The following is a 15,404-nucleotide window of genomic DNA, read 5'->3' on the forward strand; positions in this document are numbered from 1 at the left end:
AGAGAGCTCACCAAAGGCAACGTCAACGCCTCGCGCGCTAACTCGCCATAGCTTTGGAGCCAGTTGACGGGATCCGCTATGAGGCGGACCTGAGGTTTAGGAAGCACCAAGCGCCACAACAACGAGCAAGCACCTCTTCCTCCAAACCAGTGACGGATGAGTGAGTCTGTGTCAAAAGGACTCATTCGACCCTTGAGGAACGCATTCAGAAGTGTCGTGTATTGCTTGCGCATGTAAAAATCCTTATGAAGGAAGCTAAGAAACTACAGAATGAAGATATGGCCTAAAAACCACCAAAACTACACAAAGTATGGAAGAAAAAGACCAAAACAGTTCTTGAAATCATCGGAAAACCAAGACTGCCACTTACTGGCTCGGCCAAGGCCGAGCCACCAAATGCCACCAAGGCCTGTCTCGCCCCCGTTTTGCCTCCCGCGATCATTTTTGAGTCTCTGAAGACCCCTGTTCCTGTCCCGACAAATCCCACAACTCCGGTGGAGCTTCACGATAATGTGGACTTATCCCGATTTAAAATGAAGATTACAGATCGTTTTGGTCATTTACACGAAGGTTGAGGCAAAATTCCGATTAAAGAGCGCTTGGGTCCGACGAATGAACCCCAAGCAACTCGTCAGACTAGGGGTCGTGTGCATCCTCCCAACAAGTCAAAGGCCTCTCAAATTGAGAAAGCACCTATAACCGCTTGCCTCAGATTGCGAGTTGAAATCCAAGAGCCCATTAGGGCCTCGCGCTCACGAAGGCGTGGTTCCAAACGAGTGACTCTTGGGAACACCAATGAGGCGTCATATCCCCAAAGAGAAGCGTGTTCGTCAAAAGACGATGACGTTAGACTTGGAAAATCATGCCAGCACATAATAGGTTATTCCGGTAATCATGCCGATGAGTTGTATTATCGGGATGGAGGTAGAAACAAATCTTAAAAGAGAAGTACCCGGGAAACGGATTCTCACTGTCCGTGTACCAAGCTTATCAGGGCAGTATTATCAGAGTGTAGCTGCCCCAAGACCGATCTACAGAAGGTCTCGGTATTTGAAAGACTTTCTACTAAAATATCAAAGCCTAAGCCGAGGCGTTTTTGTAAAAGGAAGTCGGCCGTTCAAGGTAATGAATTCTCGAAAGTCACGATCAACATTCCTAACAAGGGAAAGTCCACGTGACGTTTCAGTCCCGAACCTTTCCTAGAAATATCCTAGCGGATGACTCGGCTACGAACCGGGGCTATCAGGCCTAAGGATTATAGGAGAGTTCAGAGAGGGCATTCCTCAAATGATGAAGCATCAGATGTAAACTCTACGATCACTTCAGATGTCACTGTGTCCAACACGGGACGGACTCGAGAGGCATTCATGATCACTACTGAGTAGGTAGCTCAGCTCTTTCAAGAAGCCTTGGCTAAGCAGAAGGAGGATTTCAAAATCGAGATGGAGATGGCCGTACAATGTGTCAAAGATTTACATGCCCAGCAACTCCAAGAGTTACCAAATCAGCATGTGAATCTAGTTGTCACCATACTACCAATCAGGTAGATAACGACTCAGAAGTGGAAGAGAATATCAATATCGATAACCCTCCCGTTGACCAGAACGCTGGGGGTAGTCCCACCGAAGATGATAATGTTGGGGGTGGTCACATTGCTCCTCTTAAAAATCGTCCAAAGCATGATACAGATGAGGATGAGAAGATGAAAGACCTCGAGAGCAAAATCAATGCTCTGATGTCTACTCGAGAGGTGAAGAAGACCGATATTCCGTGTCCTTATCCGAGGGAGTGGGAATCAATTCCGTACCCAGTAAAGTTCAACCTGATTAACTTCACACCGTTTGACGGGAAGGGTTCTTCCACTTTACACTTGATTTATTTCAAGTCCTACTTAGGAGTGATATCTGGCAATGAGCCTTTGATAGTCCGGTCATTCGTTGGCACCCTTCGCGGGCCTGCCTTTGATTGGGACGATATGAAAAACTTATTCCTCGGTAATGATGATACCGAGGTATCAATCAGGATACTCTTTGAGGAGAAATAGGAAGATGAAGAGATGGTCGACGACTTTGTCAAGCGATTCCGGAATAAGGCGATGAATTGCCGAGATCCGATCACAGAGGACTTCATCCTCCAAACCTATCATAACAACCTATTTATTGATATCTTGGAAGTTATGGGAGTAACACCATCCAAGATTTGGAGAGAGTTGAAGGTGCACGGAGAGCAGGCCGAACGCTTTCTCAGAAGGAAGAAAGCCGAGAGAAGCCAACCAACGGCTAACCCTACGAATTCGAGCTTCGCCTCCCGTGGTAAGGGAAAGACTCCTGCAATAGCTGTTAATATTAATCAGACATCATAGTAGCAATCCCGAAGACATCAAAAGACTTCGGATCCGAGACTCCAAAAAGAGTACTCCTTTAAGGACGAAGACGTTCCGGCCATTTTTGAGTCTCTCCTTGAAAACAACAAGATCAAGCTGCCACCCATCATAAATTAGGAGGAAGCTAATGATACTTCAGATCCAAAGTACTGTGCGTACCACAGGAGGATCCTTCACCCTACTAAGACTTGCTTTGCTCTCAAAAATAGCATCCAAACATTAATTGAAGCTGGCGTCATAACGCTAAATTAAGTCGCTATACTCCAACGGGGCACACGAGTATAAACTGTTTCCCTGACTTTAAAAAGTATACGAGTATAAACTGCTTCTCAATCCTCCAACAGGTGCATGAGGTTAAACTGCTTACTACATACTCCAACAGGTATATAAGTCTAAACTGTTTCCTACCATTGACGAAAAGTTCCTGAAGAGTATTACACATAATATTCTTAAGGATAACCCGATCATGCAACTGAGTACAATGTTGAACCTAGTTTCATAAAGAAAGCTGGGGGTGGATGATTCATGTAACGGGAAGTTCCCGAAAGAATGCTATATGCTGCATTCTTAGGGATAACCCGGTCACTATAAAAAAGTGACGAATAAGAAATTCTCACTTGGACTCTGAATGCTTCCAAGAGTGAAACACATCCAACTGATGTGATCAGTTTCACCAACTTCTAAGCACTTTTTCGTCGAGATGAGATTCAAAGACTTCATTCGGTCAATCTTTCCTCACAAAACTCCCACGATGTAATTATGGAGTGCTTGATGATTCACGGTCCTCTACCACAAAGTCCCTCACTGATTAAACTAACTGACAGTGGGTCTACCAAAATTCTTTCGGCTAGGTCCATTCAAACTCTCACTGTGCTTGTGCACTTAACACTCCCAATGTTAAAGTCCCAACACGGTATTCAAAAGTTCAAGCTGCTAATCTTTGACAATTGTCAAATCCCTTCGTGTTAAGTCCTTATCACTTGACACCAAGCTTTCTTACTGAGTGATTTGTACAAGTCAACACTCCCACTGTGATTTGTACTCACACTCTCACTGATTAACACGGTCAAACCTTCCTACAGTTAGGGTCACAACCAAAATCTCCTCTTGATTCCTTCCATGAATAAGAGGTCCACTTTCAAATCGAGTGATCAAACCTTCCTACAGTTAGGGTCGTCTCGAACTCCTACTTGGTCAAACATTCCTACAGTTAGGGCCAAAACCATAATTTACTCTCGATAGATGAGAAACCTACCTTTAGTTCGGTAATCAAACATTCCGACAGTTAGAATTATCCGAATCTTTTTGATTCTGGGAGTGGAGATCCCACTCTTAGGTTCACCTTTCCGGATTCTTGAAGTAGAGATCCCACTTTGAGTTTTCTTTATATCTGGAGATAGAATATAAAATTCTTCCTCTTCAGCTTTGGAAGATAGAATATAAAATTATTCCTCTCTCATATCGGGTTTGTCTTTACCCCAAAAGAAGAACTGGAGATAGAATATAAAATTCTTTCTCTCTAGAATCAGGTTCGTCTTTGCCCCAAGAGAAGACATCATCTTTCAACTCCAAAATCTGTGCTTCACACGCATGAGGAATTTTATCCCGAATCCTAAGTAGAGATAAGTCAACACCTAACACGCGTTGCCGGTTTAGTATTTCACCGAGTGAAGAAGACATCAGAATCCAAGTCTGGGGAATTTTGTCCCGAAGCTTAAGAAGGGATAAGTCAGCGCCTAACACCCGTTGCCGGTTAGTCTTTTACCATAAAAAGGACAAAAGCCCACATATTCGATATTATGGCAGGTTATTATTAATAACATAATAATCTGTACCTTACACGCATGAGGAATTTTATCCCGAATCCAAAGTAGGAATAAGTCAACGCCTAACATGTGTTGCTGGTTTAGTCTTTTACCGAGTGAAAAAGACACCAGAATACCAGTCTGGGAACTTTTATCTCGAATCCTAAGAAGGGATAAGTTAGCGCTTAACACGCATTGCTGGATAGTCTATTCCCATAAGAAAGAAGAAGTCTACGTATTCAATATCGTAGCACTAAAAGAGTTAACTCTTTTAGCATAACGTTACATGCGGAACGGACTTAATATAATCTACATGCTAGCCCGACTTAAACGATAGTCGGTAAAGGCTCATCAAACCCGTTGATGGCTGAGGGTTTGCCAAAAATCCTATAAATACAAGAGTCATTGACACACCAGCTTCATTAGTTGGTCTCATAACTTGAGCATCCAACAACCTCAGAATAAGATCCATACATACAGATGAATCAGCTTTAATAGTTGGTCCTACAACCTCGACATCTGGGACCACCACGCTCCAACACGTTAAGAGCTTAAACTGTATAGACTCCAGTAAACGTACGAGTATAAACTATGTTAATGTCAGTTAATGCATTACAGTAAAGGTCGATGCTGGTTAACGCATCGATAATTTCGCCAAAATAAGGCTAAGGAAAAAATTCTGGGTCAAAGGATGATTCCAAGGAGTTTAATCACATTTAGATATGAATTCCCGATGAAGATGATCAGTTCAAATTCAACTCAATGGCACGAGCTAAGTTTAGAAACTTACACACTAATTTTAATTCAAGACTTTAACAACGGTCAGACGATAAACGCAGCACCGGAAGAACTTCATCTATTCGACAAAATACTAAATAGACTGAAGGCTGAAGAAGTTAAGAATTGAGGCAATTCACAGGTCCTTTTATGCGATCTCCTCAATGAAATACTGAAGAGATTGAAGACAGGGTTTGTCTTATCCAAAGCATTCCAGACTTTTCTATAAAAGAATGAGTCTGAAATACTTTAGAGGGGGTATCTGTAGGCGTCAAAAATTATATATGGGTTCTTGTACGCAGCTCGAGGTGAAATACAGACGATAAGCATCATCATTCAAGTCAGGAAAGGATTATCCAGCCCTGTGGAAGCTACGAATATACAAAGTGAGTCATTAGAGTGTACAAGTCAACGGAATGACGAAATGTGCGATACAAGTCCGGAGAAGTTAGAAAGTGTCAAATACCTCAAAGTGACCCACACAAAGAATTGACATTTTGACTATGATACAATTCAAATCTGGAAAAATTCAAAAGATAAACGTTGAAGGCCTCTTCGTCAGCTTTCTAACGCATCTTGAATCACCTCATTGCCAGGTCGGATGAGTGAGTTAAGACCGCTATAATACCGCACTACAGTAATCACGGAGAAGTTAGAAAGTGTTAAACACCTCAAAGTGACCCACACAAAGAATTGACATTTTGACTATGATAAAATTCAAATGTGGAAAAATTTAAAAGATAAACGTTGAAGGCCTCTTCGTCAGCTTTCTAACGCATCTTGAATCACCTCATTGCCAGGTCTGATGAGTGAGTTAAGACCGCTATAATACCGCACTACAGTAATCACGGGTCACCAATTGGTGACCCATGCTACAGTAACCACGGTCACCTGCGCTACAGTAATCACGGGTCACTAATTGGTGACCCACGCTACAGTACCGCGGCGCGGGGTCACCAATTGGTGACCCGCGGCCGTCGCGGGTCAGGTCTGTCTAACCCACATCCCCTGTCAGTCAGCAGACGCCGACTTGTGTCCGTAACCACCAAAACGCATTTTGGTTTGTTTCGATCAGTTTTTTCTGTTCCGAAACCTCCATAACTACCTGCAAATCATATCTAAACATGAGTGGATGGTTGTTAACTGAACATAGGGTCAAATCCTTTGTTCTTATCAAAATACCCTTCATTCGAGGCCCTATAAATACAAGCCTAAGACCTTCTTTCTCAGGGGGCAAAAAAATAATCAAGAGGGGGAGGTGTTGCTGGTTTTGTGAGTGCATAGCCACGAATTTTAGAGAGGGTTAGCTAGATCTCAGCGATATCCTATGTATAAAGAGTGGATTTTGAGAGATCTGAGACCCTTACCCCTTTTCCTCTGGATCAAGCTTGGTCTTGATTTAGAGAAGAGTCGTAATCTCGCTTGATCGGGATTACCACTTCTGCGATTACTTCCTTCGTGAAGTAGGAGCTTTGATCAACTTTTTCCGTTAACCGGATCTGATCTGTGACGGTCCACGGACTAATGCTCCCCGGTACAGGCGAAGTTCTCACACAAATAATAGGAGATAAATTGCTGTTGTGTATAGTTTGTCAAGAGTTATAATCTTTTATTTTTATTGTATAAGGAGATCTTATAAAAAGATTGACTTTTCTCTTCTTTCGAACTTGTAATCGATAAACGGTTGTAATGAGTTTGTTGGCAATGAAATCAAATTTTGACACAAACACTTGGTACCTAAACAGGATAAAACCAAGGCACAACGATTTCTTAGTCGATATCAAGCCCTTTGTACCTAATCTGGGTAAAACCAAGGCACAACGACTTCTTAGTCGGTATAAATCCCTTAGTAGCTAATCAGGGTAAAGCCAAGACACAACGACTTCTTAGTCGGTATAAAGCCCTTGGTACCTAATCTAGATAAAACCAAGGCACAACGACTTCTTAGTCGGTATAAAGTCGTTGGTACCTAATCAGGGTAAATACAAGGCACAACGACTTCTTAGTCGGTATCAAGCCCTTGGTACCTAATCTGGATAAAACTAAGGCACAACGACTTCTTAGTCGGTATAAAGTACCTAATCTGGGTAAAACCAAGACACAATGACTTCTTAGTCATTATAAAGCCCTTGACTCCTAATCTGGGTAAAACCAAGGCACAACGACTTCTTAGTCGGTATAAAGCCCTTAACTCCTAATCTAGATAAAACCAAGGCACAACAAATTCTTAGTCGGCGTCAAGTCCTTGGCTCCTCATCAGAATAAACCTAAGGTACAACCCAAGGACGACCTCAATAATTAACCCTCGACCAAATGGGGGAACGGAGACGTCGACACTTATCCCGCATATGTTATCTAATCTACAAGGATCAACATTATTCTTGAAAAGAATGCGGAGTCACAACATGATCAACTATTTCATCAAGCATTTATAGCTCTCAAAAGCAACAGACAGGAGAAATCATTTCTCATTTAAAAAAGAGTTTCGTACATTTTTTTACCAAAAGACCCAATAGAGCTTACAAAAAAAAAACAGCAAGCACTTAAAAACTCATTCCTAAGGCTCAGAACTACCGCCCCTAGAATCCTTCCTCGCTCTCTTCAAAGGCCTCCTGAAAGAACTCGGCCCCTCCAAGTTAGCCACTCTTTTATAGACCTCCATTGGTGGAGGAAGGATAGTTGCTTCGGAGTCGGAGGAAGATGAGGAGGATCCCCCATCTCCAAAATCTCCTCTCCGTCCAGAGCTTTGGACTCCTGAAGACTGAGGTTACACCGGATCTTCTCAAGATCTCCAGCCTCGGGATCACTAAGAGCCCTCGGCTCTAACACATTCTCCTGCACTTTAGGCCAACCTGAGCAGGACAACATGTTGTCGGCACCAAACACCCAGACGAAGAACCTCTTTCATTCTTTGTCCAGCTTTGGGAGGTCGAAGTCCAAGCGAAAATCGCCACGACAGTGGAAAAAATAGTGGGTGTCTCCCTCAGCAGACCCCACACTAATCGCATGCCCAAGCAAACTGATGCTGGGCACCACTCCTGCCTCAGAGCAGGCGTCTATAAACGCCATCAAAATATAAATGGCGTGCGGATAAAATTGGCAGGGGAAAACCCCCAAAGCTACAAAAACCTCCCTTATGAAGGGATACAGCGGCAGGCACAATCCACATTGCAGATGCGTCGGATAGAGAGCCACCTGATCCTCCCCATGCATATGCATCAGAGTAAGACTGTCCAATGCCCCTATAGTCATCGCACGAGAAATATCGTACTCGTCATGAAACCAGGATGCCTCGTCAAAAGTCATTCTCGACCTAGACAGAAACAAGACCATAAGTTTCTTCTCGCAGTCATTCTGAGGAAAAGTCATAGTAAAATCTCTTAGGAGAAAGGAATAATCAACGAGGAGAAATATTCCTGATGTAGAGCGTTCTTTCAAAATAGCACCAGGAATTATTTATAAGCCTCCAAAGAAGCATGCAGAAGAATCCAAGAGGCTCAATCCTGGAGCAACTAAGGAAGATCTGTTTTGAAAATCGGAAACGAATCGCTCGAAAATGCCAACCGCCGCTCATAACTCACGCCAATCAATTAGAAAGTAAAGGCGCCATTCACTCTACCCACGACGCCTCGTTTCCTCTAAAAAAAGTGGTTCCCGATACCAACAACATCAACCTACAGAAGATTGGCAGTTAGCAAGTTCTACGCCACGTCTCCAGCCATGATCAACTGGCTAAAAAATCTTAACACCCTGAGCAAACTCATATCTATTTCACTCAGACCCGACTAAAGTCATCTCCAAATGAAAGGGGCCAAATATTATGGTAATTTACCATCTAAATATAAAGATGTCGAGAGATTGTCTGCATAGGCTTAAAAAGGGCATGGTCCAAACCAGCTTAGATGCCTAAAATCCCAGCCAAGGTCAAGTCTATCGGCTACCCGAGCAGATGAGTCATCTTTCAACCAAGGGTCATCATGACCGACTCGAAATGCGGGATTAGTCGGTTCCTCGTAATTAAGATGACTCCTCGAGCAGACGTCTTGATCATACACTCGACCCAAAGCTTACTCGACTATCGGGTCGGCAAATCATAATGATGACTCACAAATCAACCCGCCTCGACTAAGGGGATAAGATCCGACCAAGCTCGCTTCAGATGTTAATCGACACAACAATATTGATCAGTCCCATCGAGATATCCGCTCTAACAAATCCCATGCATAAGACGCTTATTCTCCTCATAAGTCACTTCCCAGAGATTGCCATGATGCTCTCCTGGGCTCGAATAGCTTCCCCTCCAATCACCAGCCACCATCTGGAGGGGGAAGGATGACCAAGTAGCTGGCCTATCATCTGTCCTGCTTCATCTGTCAAATCCAGGATACTGAGAAGACATTTCTCTCTTGTACCCGAATGACTTCCCTTCCAATCGTCAGTCGACATCTGGAAGGAGAAGGATTACTCAGCAACCCGTTTGTTCACCCCTCAATCGCCTCCTGTGCATAGTCAAAGCCAAGGGTCAAACTCTCAGAGGCTATGGACTATAAAAGGAGGGAAAGAAGGTAAAAGAGGGGAGGTGATTATTTTGGGGAGGTGATTATTTTTCTTCTCTGTTATTTTCATCACAAAGTTCTAAACTTACCTCAGCTAAAAAAGAACGGCTAATTCTAAAAGAGTACCCTTTGAGAACCTCAATGGCCTAGGGACTCTCCCTCAAACCCCACTCAAGCTCACTAGCTAACTTGACCATCTGAGGTACTACGAGGGAAATGAGCCCTGCCCTCCTACATGTTTCTTCTTGTTTGGACAGGAGGATCAGGAATCCCAGCCTAAGGATTGGGCATAAAGTCGAAGGAGGAGTCGACCCCATCTCTCATCTGCTCCCTCTTTGCCGCCAGCGTGGAGACCAGAACCGCAACCCCATCGACTGTGTGTTCACAGACATCAACATGGGTAATAACCACGTATGCCCTATTGGTGGTATTGGTTCAGTCCGGATTAGGATGCATGACGGTGTAGTGAGGGAGTTAAAAGAAGTAAGGTTCGTACCATAGTTGACGAAGAACATTATTTCTCTTGGTACTTTGGAGGCAGCTAGTTATCGGGTGACCTTAGAAGATGCTACCGTGAAGGTCACAAAGGGTTCTATGGTGGTAATGCGAGGAGTCAGGAAAAACTTCCTGTACTACTTGAAGGACAAGACAGTTACAGGGGGTCTGGCAGCTTCTATCACTATAGAGGATGACACTATCACTTTATGACACATAAGATTAGGACATGATGCGGCATAATTATGTACCAAAAATTGCAAGTGCACAATTTATCAAGTTATAGTATAAAAAGATATCGATCCCACGAAGAAGGTGATTTTAAGAGATTATTAAACTTGGTTCTTATATTTTGTGCGTGACAATTAGGAATAAAGAATAAGTGTGAATGTGATGAGTGATTGTTGTGAATATTTGCAAAAGATAATAAATTGAATTTTAGAGGAGAGAATGAAGAATTAAAGAATAAATGAAATCACAAGGTCAAGAAAGATGAATGAATAAAACCAAGAATGAAAAGAAAATTTAAGAAAGTCAAGATGGAGGATTCAAAAGAAGTAAGAAATCTAGAATATAATCCACTAACCAATTTCAATTACAAATATAAACTATTCTCTTTTTATCATATTTCAACTTAGATTTATTAAGCATAGATTATCAAACCATTTAAGGAAAGTGTAACCTATCAAATTATCATCTAAGTCAAAATTACTATTCATGATAAGAACAACAACATGATAATAATCCTAGAATTCATAAGCATAACCTATCAAACCATTTAAGGAAAGCATAGATTATCAAATTCTTCTTCTACCGATTAGTTCTCTAGTTGATTATCCTAAACATGAACATTTTAAGTGCAAGAGAATAATTCATATAATATAAAAGAAATTAGACTAGTTTCATACAATTTTAAAATTCCTACAAGAATTAAATTCACATCTTAAGAAATAAAAATAAGAAAAAGAAGACGAATTACAAAAATAAAAAGAAAAGAAAAATCTAAACTATGAACAAGAAATAAATCTAACTACAAAGAAAATAAAAATCTACACTACAAAATATATTACAAAAATTAAATACAAGAAAATAAATCTATTCTACAAATTAAAGTGCAAAAAGAAATAAAAAGACAAGAAAATAAATCTACACTACAAGCATGAATTTAAATCTAACTAATAAGCAATAATAAAGAAATTACTAAAAAGAAATAAAAGAGAAAAGAAATGCAAACCTTCAAATTGCTCTTCATCTCCATCCTCATCATTCAACAAAGAGGAGAAAGAACAAATTTAAAGAGGAAAAAATTATTTTTATTAATTGCAACTAAAGTTACAATTTTTGGAAGGCCTTCTCAATTAAGAGTAGCCCTCCTCTCCAAAAGGAGTTTACAAAATTTTCACACCTCTAACCCCTCACTCTCTACCCCTATTTATAGTAATCTTCAATGAATATGAGCCATTGGATTTGTCTTGAGCCCCAAGCACAATCTCCACCTTTGAATTATTTGATTTTCAAAAAAAATCCAAAAATAAATGAATATCAAGCTGCTGCAGCAAAGTCCACATCCGGTCCATTTTGATTTTCAGCTCAATGCAACAAAAAGTCTGGTCATTTGCTTCATGAAGAGCCGGCCCATTTTTGCTTCAATGTGCTTCTAAAATGCTACAAAAATAGAGAAGAGAGATTTTGAGGGGTTTTTATATTTAATAATATTTATTTATATTTTCATTCATTTATGTGCAAACTAATCTAACAACAATTATTAATGGTATATTTATTCATATAAAATAGATAATGAGGGTATAAAATTATAATAAAATGTGATTATCAAATACCCCCACACCTAAACTTTTGCTAGTCCTCTAGCAAAGAAAATAAAAAGAAAATCCTAACTCACTTTCGCAGGAATCGCGGTTGTATTTAGCGCATACAACAAGCCTTTAAACCCCTAGGTTACCCTAGTGGACGAGTTGTAGTCTCGTGAGGGTTTGCAGTGAATATACCCACAAAATTCGGTCAATTTGCCAAATTAAATAAGTCAGTAAATCACAGATTTTCCTTGATATATTTAAACATTCTAATTGAAGCTAGTTAATAATCAAGAAAACGTTTTTATATATAACTCCAATGTAAATCCCCTAGAAAATCTTTTTCATTATAGCAATACAAAGCCAAGTCAAATCTTAGAAATTTAATTAAAAAGTTTTGAAAAGAACATGCCAACTCTTTGTTTTAAATAACTTTCAAGTCTCTTGATCAAAAATTATTTTTCAAGACCATATATACAAAACAACAATATATAAAAACAATTGTTAGTGTTATATATATGTATATTTTTTCCACTCTCTAATTCTTGGTGATTGTTTTCTATTTTAACGGGCTTTCTAAGTGACCATATAACGAGTTCTGGGCCAATGAATCCCAACCCAATTGGGCATAGGTCATTAAGTATAGAGATACTCCTTGGACTTAATTACTCAGTCAACTTAGGCTTTATACGATAGAATCACCTTGAATTTAAGAGTTTTTTTTGTGCCCATTTTTCGCACTCTTCTTTTATAAGGTTAGTTTTTTTTTAAATATATATATGTGTAAGTATATATAGTCTTTAAAAAAAATTGTGTATATCAAGATAACTTGAAAAAAATATTTTCAACTCTAAGTTAAGCATGCGAAAATTTCATTATTTTTAATTAAAAATCTAAGGTAAGACTTAAGTAAAGTATACTAGTTGAAAAATCATTTCTTAAGAATTTTATTTGGAGTTGTTATAAAAGGTGAACTTGAATATGTCACTAACTAAGAATTAGAAAATTTAAAATCTATCAATTTGATCAATTATTACTTAACTCTATTAATTTGGCAAGTGATTTTTTTTATTACTAACAAAAGATAAATGCTGAGAGAGAGAGAGAGAAAAAAAAATAGAATACTAAAACAAAATACTAACTAGCAAAACAAAAGCTTAACTAGCTTACACCCCCATACCCAGACTTTGCAATGTCCTCAATACAAATAATATCCAAAATATCATAGTTTAATAAGTACATGCCGAAAAAATCAAAGACTGGGTAAAGTAGAAGGAACATCCCTCACTGCTCATCTCCTGATATATCGTCATCCACATCATCAGCGGCAGCTGCTGAACTCGGACCGAAACTAGATGTAAAGACCCTCCCACACAAGGTTGCAGACATGTTGTTGTATTCTGGTGTACCAGGCTGTAAAGTGGAGGCTAAATGGAAGTAATCTGGTACATCAGTGGGTGGCTCTGCAAGGTCAAGGGTAGCACGGATAGTGGAAAGATCGAAAATAACCCTAACACCCCTCACGATAGAAAAAGCTGAATATTCTCTATCTGGATCAATCTCCCATCCAGAATAGAACTCATGCACTAATGAAATGTTGGCTTTTTCTAAGGGTTTAGTCATCATGCTCCTAAGACCTACTGCAGATAACATGGTGACTGTGGAATGATATGTATGCAGTGCACTCATCTGAAATCCCCTCTCAAAATGAATGTTAAGACCCACAATTCTAGCTAAAATAGTAGGTCTATCTATGTCGGTATCAGATGGATCAGATGATGATGAACTTGCTCGAGATTTCTTTCTGGGAGGCATCTACAGAAAAAGAAAAGAAAAAGGAAAAAATTAAAAATAATTTTTTTTTAGCTACAAATTGTTCAACATGAGTTAATTTCAAGTTATCAGAATTTCTTTTGACAATAAATTCCCTCAAAATTATTCTTTGAGAACAAAAAAAAATGTTAAAATTTTTAATAACTTGATCGGTGAAACACACATGTTGAAATGACAATTATAAGCTAAACCGTGCACTTGTTGAATAAAATATCCGGTACAAATTTCCGAACGTGAGAAGTATCCAATTAGACTTTTAGTTGACCAATTACTCACATTTGCACAAAACACCCTAAATTCAAATTTATTTTTGCAAAAAACCCCCTAAAATTTTTTTTGGATTTGCATAAAACACCCAATTTGTTTTTTTTTTCTTTCAATTTGAAATCATGTACCCAATTATTTGTTTTTACACAAAAACCCTAAGAATTTTCGGATTTTGCATGAAACACTCCTTTTTTTTTTGAAATTTTCAATTTTTGAACAAACACCCCTAAAAAAATTCTTTCTTTTTTTTCAGATTTTTGAACAAGATATCCTAAGTTCAAACCCCCAATAAATTTTCGGATTTGCAAAAAACCCCCCTCCAATTTTTGATTTTACACATTTTTTTCCAGATATTTGTACAAGATCTCTTCAATTGATTTCCAAGTTCAGATTTTTTTGTGTTTTTGCACAAAACCCTAAGAATTTTCGGATTTTGCATGAAACACCCTTTTTTTTTTGAAATTTTCGATTTTGCACAAAACACCCCTAAAAAATTTTCTTTCTTTTTTTTTTCAGATTTTTGAACAAGATATCCTAAGTTCAAACCCCCAATAAATTTTTAGATTTGCAAAAACCCCCCTCCAATTTTCGGGTTTTGAATAAACACCCCCCAATTTTCGGATTTTGAACAAAAATCCCTAATTTTTTTGGCAAATCCCCAAATTAAACCCTAAATTGATCATGAATCAACACAAAATATGATAATCATTCATTACTACCCAAGATTCATTCACCAATTCATCCATGAGAAAAAAAATTACAAGATCAAGTTTAGAAATCATACCTTGGGGAGATGAGGATGAAGCCCTAAAGATTGCAGAAACAACCCTCCAAAATTTCTTGATTTATGTGGGTGAATTAGGGTTTGAGAGGGGAGGAGAAATTCGGGTTTGGGGAGATGAGTTGAAAGAAAAGAGGAGAAAGGGGCTTGGGCTGCGGTTTGAAGAGCTCGGGTTCTGGGCATCGATACCAGCATCGATGCGGACATCGATACCAGCATCGATGCTGGCATCGATGCAACGACCGATAGCTTTTGGGCCAGCCGGCCCAACACGGCTTTTTTTTCTTTTTTTTTTCTCTTTTTTTTTCGTTTCTGGGCCTCAGAACTTGGGCCAACACTTATTTCTTTTATATTTTTTTTCTTTTTAGGCCTATGGTACTTATTAAAATTTTGTTATTGTTTTTGTTTTTGTTTTTTTTAAGTGAAAAACAAAAAGGTGAGAAAATATGTATATATTTTTTTTTTCTTTTTTCTTTTTTTTAATGAGGAAATTATGTATATAAATTTTTTTCTTTTTTTTAATGTATATATCTATATATGTATTATTATTATTTTAGAAACTATTCAAAATATTTCTTCTTTTTTTTATATGTGAAAAACAAAATAAGGAAATATGTATATATATATATATATATATATATATATATATATATATATGTTTTTTTTTTCAAGTTTAAATATGAAAAAAAAACATAT

This window comes from Asparagus officinalis, chromosome 1 (genome assembly GCF_001876935.1).
Source record: "Asparagus officinalis chromosome 1, Aspof.V1, whole genome shotgun sequence".
Lineage (NCBI taxonomy): Eukaryota > Viridiplantae > Streptophyta > Magnoliopsida > Asparagales > Asparagaceae > Asparagus > Asparagus officinalis.